Source organism: Heliangelus exortis, chromosome 12, assembly GCF_036169615.1.
Source record: "Heliangelus exortis chromosome 12, bHelExo1.hap1, whole genome shotgun sequence".
NCBI classification, from domain to species: Eukaryota; Metazoa; Chordata; class Aves; order Apodiformes; family Trochilidae; genus Heliangelus; species Heliangelus exortis.
In genome coordinates, this window is record NC_092433.1 from 17,482,114 (window position 1) to 17,496,888 (window position 14,775).

Here is a 14,775-nt window from a genome sequence, read left to right on the forward strand (position 1 = left end):
AGGGACTTTTCTCAGTGCTGGCTTGACACATAAAATCTGTTTCTTCAATTATGTCTTCTCTCTTACCTATTTTAGATGTGATGGTGTGAAAACATAATAAAAGCTCATGGAAAAAAAAATTCAAGGAAGCTAAGAAAGTATCCTTCAGATCATATTTAGAGGCCTCAGCTCACAAATCCTTTACTTCCAAGAAGAAACACATGCCCCAGCTCTGCCCTCTGCCCCATGCCAGGGAGGGCAGGCTCTCACCCCTTCCCAAAGCACCAGCAGCTCCACCTGCATCAATGTAAAACCTGCCCTGCTCAATAAAAATTCAAAACTCCAGCTACAAACCCCTTTTTGCACTGTTAATGCTCTGCCTCTGATGAGGTGCTGGTGTTCTAACGAGGGTTTGTTGTACATCCACACACCAGCAGCACAAACTCAGAGCTTGTCACACTCCATGACATCTCTGCTGTGCCTCTCCTGGTTCAAAACACATCTTAAAGCATCTGAAGTATCAGCTAAGGGGTTTTAATCATTCCTCTGCCAAGTCAGGGGGAAGCCTTGCAGATAAAAGCTTCAAGTCCACCACCGTCACACAGTAACATCTTTCCCTGGTAAGTGATTTATCAAAATAATTGCCATTATTTGTATGATAAAACAGCTGAGTTGAAAAATTGTCCCACATAGGTCCTTACAGTCATAGTAAAGTCAGGGCTTTTTCTACTACCACAACTAAAACTCTTTTATTTGGTTTCACAAACATAATGCAATGCAAAACACCACTAATTCAGCCAAGACAGAAGTCTACAACAAAGCCCTTGTTGTAGGTGTGAGATTTTTGTACTTAGAAGGCGTGAAAATCCCCTTTCTCCTGGTGACAAGAAACGCCCCTTGATGCCCCACATCCTCCAGGACACAGCTGAAGTAGAAATGATTTCCAAAACTAATATGTACATGGAGTAACATGGCTAACATCATCCCCTGAATTTAGATCCACCTACACGGTATAAATATATCTAGATAAACTGTCACCTTCAGCAGAATTCATTAAAATAATGTTGTATCTTCCTTGTTAAATGTAATTTTTTTAATTGAAATTTAATCTTACTGTATTATTTGGGAGATTTTTAATTGACATTTGTAGTAATTAATTGGTAAGCATTACAGCTTTGTCTGAAGAATTTAAAACTAAATTTGACACCGAGATTGGCCAGCCACTGCTGTGAGGTGCCTGCTGGGAGCATTTCATCATCCTCCCAGCCCCTCCTGCTGATCAGAGGTGGGAGATGATGGTCTCTTTCTTACAGTCATGAATTACATTACTAATGTATTCCATTACCACCACGCAAATGTCATGTTAATTCCTGATCATCATCAAGTCAGACAATGGTTTCCACGCTGGCACCCAGCCAATTAGCGGTGTGGAAAAATATTCCGCCAATTATATAACTTGAATTAGGTTAAGGACTCAAGAGAAAGCAAAATAAATGCTTTGAAAATACTTCTGAGATAAAATGGAAGTTGACACTGTCTTCATGTGCTATAGCCGATGTTATACAATCTGATAGGCAGCTGCCAACATTCATAACTGTTTATTAAATCTAGCCTCTCTTTATGGTGGCAGCTAAGATCTGTATTTTTACCAATATTAGGTTCATTGTGTTATGAAAAAAGACCAAAATACTTAGGAGCATTCACACCGGCTTATAAAACATATTATGTAGTATATTAAATTGTTAAAATTACTTCTCTCCTCCCCCCTGCCACAAGAGAAAGTTCCACAGGCAGAAAAGTTTCGGAAAAACAAAGTCTTGCTGTAGCCACTGATGCCTTAAGGAGCAAGGGAGAGGACAGAAGTGCCACCTCCAGGATGATGCCACCTCTCCTGCCAGGCAGCTCTGCCTGGGATGAGCTCCTGGAGCCCCACTGCCCCATCCCACCAACCCTGACCTGGGGGAACCCACTCCTGCTCTGCAGCTTTTTTTCAGCTCTTTTGGCTTTTGCTTCTGACTTCCACAAGAAGCATCACAGGCAGATAAAGCCCTCTGGGTAACCTGGAACCTCTGGACCAGAAAAGAGGATTGAGGCAGGAGCAGAGCATCCCTGCAAGGAAAGGTGACCAGGAAGCCTGGTGGGAATATCCCAGGGATTGCAGGGACACAGCAGGTTTCCAACACTGCCTTAGCTCAGGATGCACAGAGCCCACCCCCCCAGCAGCTCACTGCACAGCCAGGTTTTTAGGACCACCTCCCTATATTGATTTGTTCAGGTCTTAATTTATCATACAAGCATGGTTATCTCCAATTTTAAAACATGCACAGCACCAATTCCTCGACTTCAAACATTTATAAAGATGAGCAATTTCTTCAAATCCTTTCTTTCTGTCTCAATTTCCCAGGTGCTGCAACGAAGCAGTTCCCTGCTCTGGCTGCTTACCCTGGATGACCTCTGCCTGCCATAAAATGGTATACAACTAAATACCCTGCCTTAAACAAAACCCTGGCCTCTTTCAAAGGCCCTACACATTTAGTCACCACAACCAGCAAAAACCATGTTTGGTGACTCAATAAGCTGGAAACTTCTAAAAGCTGTAGGGTGGTGAATGAATTCCTGCCATCGCCTCGAGTGGGGAACAAGAGAGAGACTGCTGAGAAGTGGCTCTTGCTGCAGCCAGAGAAAGGATCACTCCTTTAAGCTGAACTCTCCAGGAAAATGAGAACAAAAACTGAATTAGCTCAACACATCCCCTCTGCAGTCAGCACATTGCTAGGCAACTTCACCATCTCTTGATAGAATTATGGTGGAGGGCTGGTCGTACATCAGGGTTAAGATGAACACAAGCACCAGTCTTGGCCAACTGCTCCTTTCCAGCAGGGCTGCTCCATGCTTGGTCATTCCACATTAGAATTTTGCAATATTTTCTAAGCACCTCGAGTCTAATGAGTTCAGAAGGTATTTTAAAGCTGTGACATGAAAATTCTAAGATAACTGGAAGTAAGTGAATTGTAGGAGGAATAGCATGCCTCTTTTCTTTTGTTCAAGGCCAGCATTTGGAGACAGGTAACAATCCTTCTTCTCATTGCCTTTATTTTTTTAAATCTGAAGCTATCCAGAGGCTCCACTACTTAAACACTACAGCTTTACTCTGGATGTTGGTCAGACACAGCTCCATACATCTACAATTCAATCTGTTAGGTCACAGAGATGCTTCAAAAAACCCTGGTCCTCCCATTTTCCAGCCTTGAGACCAGACACAAAGGTCAGTTTTATAGGCAGTGCCACTATCCTAACCCCCTGTCTTGTCACATTCAACCTGTGCCAGCCTTAAAAAAGAGCCTCAATCTTCCACAGTGACTTGGATGGTAAAAGTGGGACTCCAGGCATTATTTACAGCTATTAAAGAAGTATTAAGAAAATGCACAGACTGCTTTAAATAGAGGCATGTACCTTGCATAAAACCCCAAGTGTTTCCATGCGTACTTCACAGGCACAAAGAAATAATTAATTAGCTAACCACCACGATTAAAAATCAATATGTGACAGTGCAGTGAGAAATTTCTGCATCACTGGAGAAGTCTGGAGCTGGTCCCTGTTTGGGGATCTCAGTCGTATCAGTGAGGTGGGTAATTCAGACATGAAGGAAATGGTAACAATCCCTCTCCTCTCCTGCATGCACCCTTTGAGCTGCCATATGGGTTTATTCAACTGTTTACTACAGCAGTCGGTAAAAACTGAGCAGCTATTATGATCTTTGCTAAATGACATGGTAATTATGCTACCTCTGGAAAAAAAAGAAAAAAATTAAAAAAAAAAAAAAAAAAAAAAAAAAAAAAAAAAAAAAATCACAATTGTCTGATGTGTGAATTTCTTCGGTTTAATAAACTTTGAATGGAAAAAATGCACTTCTTAACACACGGGGTATTAAATATACCATAGAAACCTGAATTTATTTTAAAAAAAACCCAACACTTTGTGCTTCCATTTTCTACACAATTTAATTATGCCAGTCTCCTAGTTTTGAAAGATTTCTCACAAAGACCTTCCAATCTTCCTGTAAAATCAGATGATTTTTGTTTGCCCAGCCTCAGATGGAGAAGTATCTCCCCTCTCCTCAACCCAATAACCAAAGAGGGCACTAGAAATCTTCCTGTGCCAGACAGCTGGGGAAAGGTTAAAGGGGCAGGTTTGGCACAAGAGGGACCAGCAGGCTTCTTGGCTGGCTAATGACACAGGGAAATGGCAACTGGAAGGTAACAGAGAAGGGTTTGACCCACCCCACCTTCTCAAGCTTGACCAAGTGCACCCTGGCCAAAATTGGCTGTCAAAGGCTTTGTTCCTCCAGGCTGGGCATGGCAGCCCCAATTCTATGCTAAAGAGGTCAAGCCCAAGTGAAGAGACAGCTCTCCTGTGTACCAGTGACACCATTTTGTCACTGGGAGGCAAGTGCAACAACCAGTGGAGTTGGTTATTTGTTGGCAATGACTCCCCTGAGAGTCCATCATCTGCCAGACGATGGAGAGGAGCCCTCTCCATATTCATATTTAATCATGACATGAATTGCCCACATAAGCACGTTTAGACCCTGTCTATCTGCAAGGCAGTAACTTTGTCTGCATCACTGAACTCCAGCTTCAGCACCAAAGATCCCATAGCTCATAGGGATGTGAGAGGATGGAGAGAAGAAAGGAAGGGAGTATATTTCATTTTTGATAATATTTCTTATCCTTGTTATTTCATTACAAGGAAGATAGTTTTGTGGGTTGTTTTTTTTTTTTTTTTTTAAGAATGGTGGTGAATTGCTTTTTACCACAGACAACACAAGAGAAAAAAGAAATTCAAACCTCATATTAGAAAGAAGGGGGGGGGAAAGGGAGTGCAAGGGAAATTTCAGAGCAAGAACAAGTGAGAGTTACTGCAAACTCAGGTCTGACAACTCACCAGTTTTACTTGCAGGCATCACACATATCCACTCATGACTCAGAGCAAATTCAGGTAAGGATTGAAACCCTTATCATGGCAAAGGTGTCTGGAAGCTGGAGTCACTCAGAAAAAATCTTCTCAGGAGACTGAAAGACAAAAACAGGTTTTAAAACTTCACTCAGAGTCATACCAAAGCCTACCATTTCCCTTTGAAAAGAAAGGGTGGTTATAATGTCTGGGAGTGGGAAAGCACTACAAGAGTATGTCTATGTATCAAGCATTCCTCTATCACACAGCAGACTTTATTTGGCTTTAAATAAAACTGAAATTTACAATATTAAGAAAGGCTTTTAAAGACACACTTATTTCACATTTGCAATGTGCTCCTCTGACAGGCAAGCTTATGTTCCTTCTAAATACCAAAATGTGTCACCATCCAAATCCATATTCTGCTCGAAAACAAGGAACTGTGCACAAAATCCAGATACTTTAACCTACTTTGCATCATCAAAATGTAACAGTCTTTGAATTTCTGAAATATTTACTTTCTGCCTTCACTCACTGCATCCTGATAAAACCTCAACAAAATGCAGAACCGCTTGTTAGCAATAATCTTTCCTCCGAGATAAGGAAAAACACATATAAAAAAATATTTGATGTTCAGGGTGAAAAGGCAAAATTTGCAAACATCAGTTAAGAAATACCAATTAGTATGGGGTTTTTTCCCCAGCTATTAGTAACACAGATTGAGTTTAAGCTTAGCTCAGAGGAAGCTGCTCACGGGTACAAACGAAACATCCATTTTACTAATAAGGGGGTTTTAAAATAAGATGTATAATTCCTTCACTGCCAAAGTACCCACAGTGGTGAAGAAGTCATATTCAGAAATCAGAACAGAGGTATTCCTGAGGCTCTTCTGCATGAACATCACACCCTGGAACTCATGTGGGATTTCAAGAGCCACTCTGGTGCCTGCCCCAGCTGGAGCTGGGTGCTCACTGCCCTAAGGGATCCACCAACACCCAGGAGAGCAACCAGGACCTGCAGGAAAGAAACCCCAAGGGAGAAAACAACCTTTGCAACAGATGAAAACATCCAGAGGGCAAAAACCAGCTGTGATGTTTCTGACCTCCTCGTTTCCCAAGCCACCCCCTCCAGAACATCCCCAACTACTCCCAGCCTTTCCGTATCTACCAGAGCTTTGGCAGTGGCAAGAAGTGCCACCTCCCAATTAATTATTGTTAATTATTTTGGCAGCCCACTACAGCCTTCCTGAGGAACAGCTGGGAGTTTCTGTTTTGGCATCAACTGGATGAAATTTTATATGACAAAACCCAGGTATTCTCTGGCCCTGAGGTTTTCCTTCCATTAGCTGAATGCAATCCACCAGCTCAAAAAACCCAGGAGTTCAGAAATCTAAAACCAGGGATTAGGAGACCCTATGATAAAACTGCTACACAATAAAAACAGATCCAAAAGGGGGGGTTTAAGCAACATCTATACTAAATCTGGCTTCCTCCTTGGGGTCTCTGAAATACTTGCAACCCAAAAGTGGCCTGAGTCTTGCATCACTCGTGTTTTATTCATGAGGAGCAGAGCACTTGAGAGAAGCAACTGAGCAGTGTCAGACACACACATCTGAGGCTCTCTTCACTGCTGCCCTTGATGACAGATAGGCAGATGGGGATGGAGCTGAGCAGAAATATATAAATATATACAGATAGACATGTTGGGGCAAGGTTTCTCCAGCTGACCTGCTGCACCACAGTATTCAATGGCTTAGCAATCTTCACCCATGATACTTCTGTAGAGCAGGGAAGTATCAGTAGCCTTGTTCAGACAATGAGGAATTTTAGCTAATGCTCATTCAAAAGATTTCATGCTCGTTTGATGCTTTTGAGGCAAAATGACTTCTCTAAATAATATATTTGGTCTGCAGCAAAGACTACAGTGTACAGGAGCACTGCCTTCAGCTCCAGATAGCTCTTCTCCTTCACAGCCTGTCCCAAGCACAAGGAATATCTTGGCATCTTTGGGCCAGTAAGGAGATTTGAAACCTGGGAGGCTTTCTACACAAGGAACAAGAGTGGGTAAAGACCTGGCCTGAACTCTGAAAGGTGCACCTGGAAAAATGGATCTTCCTTACACCATCAAAAACTGACCTCACCAAAATACTAAAGAAAATTTCCCAAGGGAACGAGGCTTTATGCAGTCACCATGCACCTTCCTGTGCTCAGCCCCACTTGCATGTTTTGAATCCCTTGGGATTAATGGGAGCAGAGAGTCCCAAAGGCACTAAAGCTTGGGTTTGCACCACTGGAGACCTCCAGTATCATTTGATCATTTTTTTTCCACCAGCCTGGAGCTGGCTCACCTCCACTCAGCCAGCCAGCTGCTGGCAGGAAGGAGCCCAGGGTGGCCTAGGGGCACGGAGGCAGCTCAGGCATTTCCATGGGCCTCAAAGCTGTCATGTCTGGGGAAACCACAAGTAGTGCTGAGGGGAAGGGTGGAGGAGGGAGAGGAACAGATAATAGATTGGTTCTGATAAACTGAAGCCTTTAATGAGCTACCCACGCACTCGGGTTCGATCTGGCATTGACAAATTGAAGCTTTTAACGATGCGCCCACACGTTGGAGTTGGACACTCCTCTTTCTACACGTTTCACAAAAATAGCCTGCTGGGTTAATGACAGAGAAACTTGAATAAAGCTGCAACATGAGCAAAACTCTTTGACAAACTTCTCCCCCATGAGATTCTTCAGTGCAACTCCTAATACAGACTTCCAATACAGAGCTCCTCACGAGCTGCCTTGCTCCTGTGCAGTATCTCCAAAGGCTAAAAAAGGGCTGATGAGATGCAGCAGCTTTAGTGTAACTGAAGTACAAAGTCAATCAAACCTTGAAACAGGAATCTGGGCTTCATTAATTCCAGCAATCACAACGTTTTTATTATCACTGTATTAATCAGAATAGGAAACCTATTAATCTGCCCCCAACAAAAATTAATCTTCGTAATATTGAACAGATTTGAAAGACAAGTTTTAATATTTCGCTATTTAAATCTCAGAGGCAAAGGCACACAGCTCGGGTGACATGGAGGCCTAGTATGGACTTGTCAGCATGAGGACAGCCCTACCACCCTCACCTTTCCCTGATGCTTCCAGACTTCTTTGCTCATCTCCACCTTGGGGTCTTGCTGCTCCCAAGAGCCCAGCAAACTGCAACGCTGGCTGCAGCACTTGATGCAACTCAGGAGTTGTCAAGATTTTAGGGCAACAAAAGCTGGGGAAAGGCCTAGAAGATTCCTTCTATAAGTAGCAGCTAAGGACTTTATATTTGTCTAGTATGGAAAAAAGGAGGCTGCAGTGTGACCGTGTTGCTCTGCAGCTTCCCGAGGAGGAGAGGGAGGTGCTGAGGTCCTCTCCCTGTTATCCAGTAATAGGACACATGGGAATGGTTCAAAGCTGCACCAGGGGAGGTTTAGACTGGACATCAGGAAGCATTTTTTTACCAAGAGTGTGGTCAAACACTTGAACAGGCTTCCCTAAGGGGTGGTTGATGCCCCAAGCCTGTCAGTGTTCAAAAGGCATTTGGACAATGCCCCCCACAACATGCTTTAACTTTTGCTCAGCCCTAAAGGGGTCGGGCAGATGGATGAGGTGATCACTGCGGGTCCCTTCAAACTGAAAATATCCTATTCTATCTTATCCCAGTTAATGCTGTGACACAAGGAACTGCACAGTGGCTCACCAAGGGCTGGGTGAGGTTTCTGCAACAGGTAGAGCAGTGCTGAGGGTTCACAGATTGACAGCCTTGTGTTCCAAATGAGAAGAGATGCAGTGGGAGAAAAAGGCAGGAACCTTCAAAATAAGAAAGGATCTGAAATCCCTGTGCTCCACAGGAGTAAGGCTGGGACTGGCACACAGATCTGGCACAGGGTACCTCTGCCTGACCCTGCTTGGTGCAGTAACCCCCCCAAAGCCATGGCTGGGAGCTGCACAACACCCTGCTGCTGCCAGGAGTCAGAGCATCCCCACAGAGCCCAGATTCAAGGAGAAAAGGGTTGGCAGAGTCCTTGCAAACTGATGGCAAGGAGCAGGACGAGCCAGAAAGGGGCTGAGGAAATCAAGACTAACGTGACACAAAAAGTGGAGAACAACCCAAAGCATCTCCAGATAACCATGCCCTGCCTGAAGCAGGGGACAGGGGTGAGCACATGGCTGCAGCTCTGCCTCTGCAGTGACAACTGGTGATGGACACAGAATTTTTTTCACTTGGCCAGGTTTTCCTGGAAGCAGCTTTCCCCAGCACATCTCCACATACATATGTAGATTCACGTACACCTTGGGACTATGTTTGGCACAACACATTTCAAAGCCTGATCAAAGGCAGAACTTCAATCATCTTCTGCATCACTCACATTAGGCTGTTTACCCACTGCAATCAAACTCCAGAATCCTGTTTTAACTAATGATTTCTCAAAGCCATGTTGCACAAAAAGAAAACAGGTTCAACTTGTACATCAGTGCCTAAGAGACCGCTCCAAAACAGACAACTGTATGAAAAGTGGTGCCCATGTATACATATATACAAAACTGTTTTTAAGTGACTGTTTTAAATTAGAATAAATCTGTGTTCCACCAATTAAGCTTTGAATGCTCGGCTGATACCGTTCGCTCTTTTAAACAAGCGGCATAATAAATGCAAAAATTCAAATATTTTAGAGAAAATACTTGGAGAGTTGAGACATTAATTTTGCCATATACAATCTGTTTCGTGGGGATTTTAAAAAAAAGCATTATTGCCACCCTGGTTACATTGGAATACAGACGAAACCACCATTCTTTCCTATTTACATATTAAAAAATACGTGCCTTCTTGATACAGACTACCCAGCTTGCAGATCCATGACTCTGTTAAAAACAATACAGCCTGTCTAGAAAATGCAAAGCCCCAAACTAGATGGCTCTTTGCAAGAATTACTGCAGTCTAACAGGTTGCAAGTGGAAATAAAAAGCACTGCTCTCTTGTTTATCCTTCCCTTCAGTGAGGGTCCAGCGGGACCAGGACCAGAGCAGCTGCAGCTCCCCAGGGTCCTGCCTAAGCATCAAGATGTTTACCAACAACCAGCAGCAGCAAAATAAGATCAGACAGAAAAGCCTTGGGATCTTAGGGTGTCTAGAGGCAGGAGGGAGAAAAAAAAAAAAAAAAAAGAAAAAAAAAAAAGGGAAAAAAGCAAACACCTCCCAAAACCCCCCTACCATCCCTACTCTTATTTTTGCCTCGTACACCTGTATTTGATTGTAGCTTGAGATACTGAGTACTACCCTAAAATCTTTCAGTACAAAGCCTTTCCAAAATAAACTTCTTTTTTTCTTTACTTTTTTTTTTCCCTTTTTTTCCCACCCTTTAAATAAATTGCCACTAGCAACACATACCCAAAGCATCCTTACAAAGGCCACGAAGGCTGCTTGCAGGGGAAACTTCACTGCACCAAGAGGTAACATTTGTTCTCCCCTTTCAGCTGGGATCCACCTCAACTTTTTGATGTTGGTTGGAGCTTTTATTTGCAAATAGAACTGAGCTGCTTGGGACAGAGGGCTCCTCCAGAGCATGCCATGTGGCCTGCACAGATGTTCCTTTTATTCCCATGTCCCACAAGGCTCTGTGCCTCACTGGTGTTAAACAGATTACGCAAGTGGAACACTTGATTTTCCATGTCCCCCTTTTTTTTGACAGTTATCTAATTTACTCAACTCGTTTTGCTCCCCCTTTCCCCTCCTCGATTGCTACAGAAAACACACAATACATAAAAAACCCCAAAAACAAAACAACAACAAAAAAAACCCCACAAAAAAACCCAACACACACAAACAAAAAAGAAAAAAAAAAAAAAAAAGAGTGAAAAGAGAGAAATAGAAGCACTGAAATCTCTTCTCCAAGAACAGAATTTGGACAAATGCTCAGTGTCTGCAAACAATGTAGGAGAACAAAACTCTTATTTGGACAAAAAAGTAACTAGCTCATTAGATGCCAGGTTCTTCCTAAAAAGTTGAGCATATCCTAGTAGCACCAACTGCTACAAGTATCATAATCTCTCACCTTTACTTGGATGTTCAAATCAGAATTGAACTTTAAAAAAAAAAAATAGAAAAACAAGGGAAAAAAAAAAAATCTAACACCAATTATGGCTGCTAATCATTTGAAAATCCTTGAAAATCTGGCCTTCAACTCGGTCACAAAGAAGGGGCTTAATTTCCAGGCTGTCAGGCATCCCAATCAACAATTGAAGTCAATGGGCTCTACACAGTACCTTATTAAAAAAAAAAAAAAAAATAGAGCCTAAGAGGCCCATTAAGCAACCTCGGTTACAGGGAGACAACCTTGCTGCAGAAGACAGCAGCTATACACAGCTTTGTGCATCAGCCACTTTGCTTTCATGCTTAATTTGATTAATTATTTTGGTATTATCCCCAATTAGACAAGTGTCTAACAGGAAAAATAATAAAAAAAATAATAAAAAAAAAGTGGCTCAGACTAAGACACAGCAGAAAACGGCAGCTACTGAACATGCAACTACTTGAGACCTCTGGCATTTGCCAAGGATACAAAATTAAAGCTAAAAATCGTGGCCAAATACAAAGGCATTGGTGTTTCATCCAGACTGTGGATTTTGAATTTTTTTTTTTTTAATAAACTGAAACCGAATTCCAGATGTTGAAAGTTGAGAAGTAAAAACTGCTTTAGCTGTAAAAACACAGAAAGGTGAGACAAAAAATTGTGCTGAAATATAATGATTTTTAGGTATGGAAGCAAAGCCCACGCACCCCCTCCTCGACACCAGGGTGGGGGATAGGATTTTCTCCCCTCTGGGTGCCAAACCAGGCACAAAGGTTTGCCCAGAGTTTCCTTTTAATAAGGGACAGACTGGATCAGAAATCTCTGGGAATGGCCTCTGCAGGGAAGGCAATTGTGAAGCTGGGGCAGTGGTGGATGGAGCTCACCCTGACCCCCCAGCACCCATATCCAGCCACCCTGCAACCCACAGCTGGTACCTGGCAGCTCTACCTGTGCAATAGGACCAAGAGGGATTTGTGGCTGCAAAAGACACAAATTAGTACACTCAAAAAAGATGCAGAAACCCAACTGTTTTTTTTCACCAGAGTTCAAATCACCTATGGCACATCAGAGCCACGCGTGAAGCTCCAGGATGTACTTCAGCATCCCAATACAATCCAAATTTAGACCCACATGACTGGTTCTTGTTTTACTATGTGGGTACTGTCACCACTAACACTTGGGGCTTTCGAAAGCAGCTTTCAGGGCAGTATTTTGAGATCACTGGTTTCACCTGATTGCTTCCATCACAGCATCCACAACGCTCTGAAGATGAACACACAAAAAAATCACAGCGTACCTTGCAGCATCCCACCAAACACACCCCAGGCAGATGCCTGGTCTCAGCCTTAAATTCAAGGAGAGCACCAAATGTTTGGATTTTGATAAGAGAGGGAATACTCATCAGCATACTTCACTAGTGATGCAGTCAAAACTTGCAAACTTAGTCACAGAAATATGACTGGGCTTGTCTGCTACCACAAAACAAAGTACTGTCTAGTGGTTAAAATCAGAGGACATGATTCAGGAATGAAGCCTTTTCAAAGAAGAACTAAAGCACATGATTAAGTGCTGTTGAAGTCAATAGGCTGATTCAGAGACCAGCTTTTGGAGGAATGGATAATACTCCCCACATTGCCATATGGCTCTCAGTCAAACTTCCTCGAAGCATTTGCTAATACCGGGTTCCACTACAGCTTTTGGGAGGCCTGTTTTTCTTCTGCCTTTTTTTTTTTTTTTTTTTTTTCCCCTTTCCTTTTTTAAACCAACGTCTGGGATGATTTTCACCCACTCTGAAGATCCTCTGGGCTCTCACTGACTGAGAAAGAATAAATACCCACTCATGGTAACTGCAGAGTGGTGCAGACTCATGCAGTAATTAATAGGCTCAAACGAATGGTTATCTATAAATAAGAAATAAATGCAAATATGTATCATATAAGTATGAACTACATAAAACAATAAATGCAAATCTATAAGCAATAAATAAATGCAAATGTATTATAATCCAAATGTACTTTTTGTTCATTTAGTTTGTTTAATAAAAGGTATGTGAGCTGTTACAGCAACAAAACCCAGTGTGAGTATCTTGGCCAAGATTTCTGCAAGTAATCTCAATCCAACCTCAAAACTCCTGAACCCACTGCCTTTATGACTTGGAAATATTACTTCTCCAGCCAGCTCCCCATTCACTGCTAGAGTAAAAGCTGCCATGGCAGGTTTGCTACCTCTTATTCTTCAATCTAAATTGTGCAGGGACAGCCACCACTGGTCCTACCCTCCTGCAAAGTGAGGACACGAGCAAGGGACCAGGGCTGAGCATCCCCCAGCTGAGCATCCCCCAGGTTCTCCTCACCTCCTGGGAAAGCCACCCAACAGCACCCCAGCCATCTTCAACACTGCCAAGACAAACAAGCAGCAAACCAAACCTTTTAGCAACATAAATGGCTCCCTAGCAGGAGGGAACCTAATATTTGCAGCAACTCGGTTACAATTTTTATTTTTATTTATAGGACTGAGAAGGGAAGGGGAGACTCCTGGCAGAGCCACCCACTGACTTTTCATGTTCTCTCCAAACCACTCGACTGAAATAATCTACTAATTCTGCACATTGCCTCATCTTTGCAAAGGCTGACAAGTTATTCTTTACGTTTAAGTCACGGAAAAGTAGAAATGAAACAAAAGCCCAATAAATTCTTGTTGGCTTTTTCAAACACTTCAGGTACAGATAAGGAGTAACACCCTTTCATTTCCTAGAGTTAAAGAAATGTAATCACAGCCTAAGTCAGCCCTCCAAGCCATCTTGTCTTTAAGGCAACGGAGAAAGAAGAGGCACTACAACCTACAGTAGTTTTTCTGGCTATTAAAGCATTTCTCCTTATTCAGTATCTAAATTAAATCAAACAGAGTATACTAAGTAAGCCCATAAGACACAGCGCATGATGCAAGAGTCTTAAAATCCTTATCTCCTGAGCACTCCAGCTTAAAGGCTGATGTTTTATGTTCCCCTGCAGCGCACGGGGATCCTGCTGCCTTGGCCAGACTAGGAAAATCAGCTTGGAATGACCAAATGCAACTGCAACTTCAAAAAGTAGGAACCAAACCAGACACAACAAACCACAGAGCAGCCTTTCCCGGCCCGACCCGAGCTGGCCCAGTACTGCAGCTCCTGGCCAGGAGGCTCCTGAGCCATGGCCAGCATCCAGGGCTGCTGAGAAGATGCTTGGGAAGATGCAAGCCTACAAGTTGGGTCATTAATCACGATATTTAGCTCAAGATGCAAAGGGTAAGGCAAGCAGAAAGCCAGAGCGCGCTAAGGGAGCGACCGAGCCGTGCAAAATCACTGGATACAAAAGTTATTTTTCCTCGAGTTTAAGTGATTCTTGAAACACCACTGAGTGTGTTTCACTCAAAATCCACAGATCTACTGGGATTCCAGGTCCTGGCACTGGGGTGGGAGGATGGGAGAATGGGAGCCCACCCCATTGTGCACCCCCAGGTGCCAGGTAGAAGAGTGGGAATGGCATCGATCCTCAGAGTTTGGCTGTTTCTTGCCTCAGTATATGTAATTAAAGCATAATTATATGTGAAACATTTTATATATCCTGCTAAGGGGACATTTAATGCAAAGAAGAGTTAAGCAGCTCAAATATTAAAATGTGAGTAAAACTACTGTCGATAATGATGACATAAATTAACACTGGTAACTAAGTAAGTCTAGGAATATCCTCAGACTTTTATTGTAAGAGTGAT

At 42.8% G+C, this 14,775-nt stretch overlaps 1 protein-coding gene across 5 annotated transcripts in view; it reads right to left on the reverse strand.

The window, feature by feature from the left end:
- Positions 1 to 14,775, reverse strand: part of FOXP1 (forkhead box P1) — a 379,251-nt gene that overhangs the window by 327,672 nt on the left and 36,804 nt on the right. For all 5 annotated transcript variants that reach the window (XM_071756305.1, XM_071756320.1, XM_071756311.1 and 2 more), the window contains exon 2: positions 4,924 to 5,051. The gene's annotated coding sequence lies outside the window, so the exon portion shown is untranslated. The remainder of the gene's footprint in view (positions 1 to 4,923; positions 5,052 to 14,775) is intronic.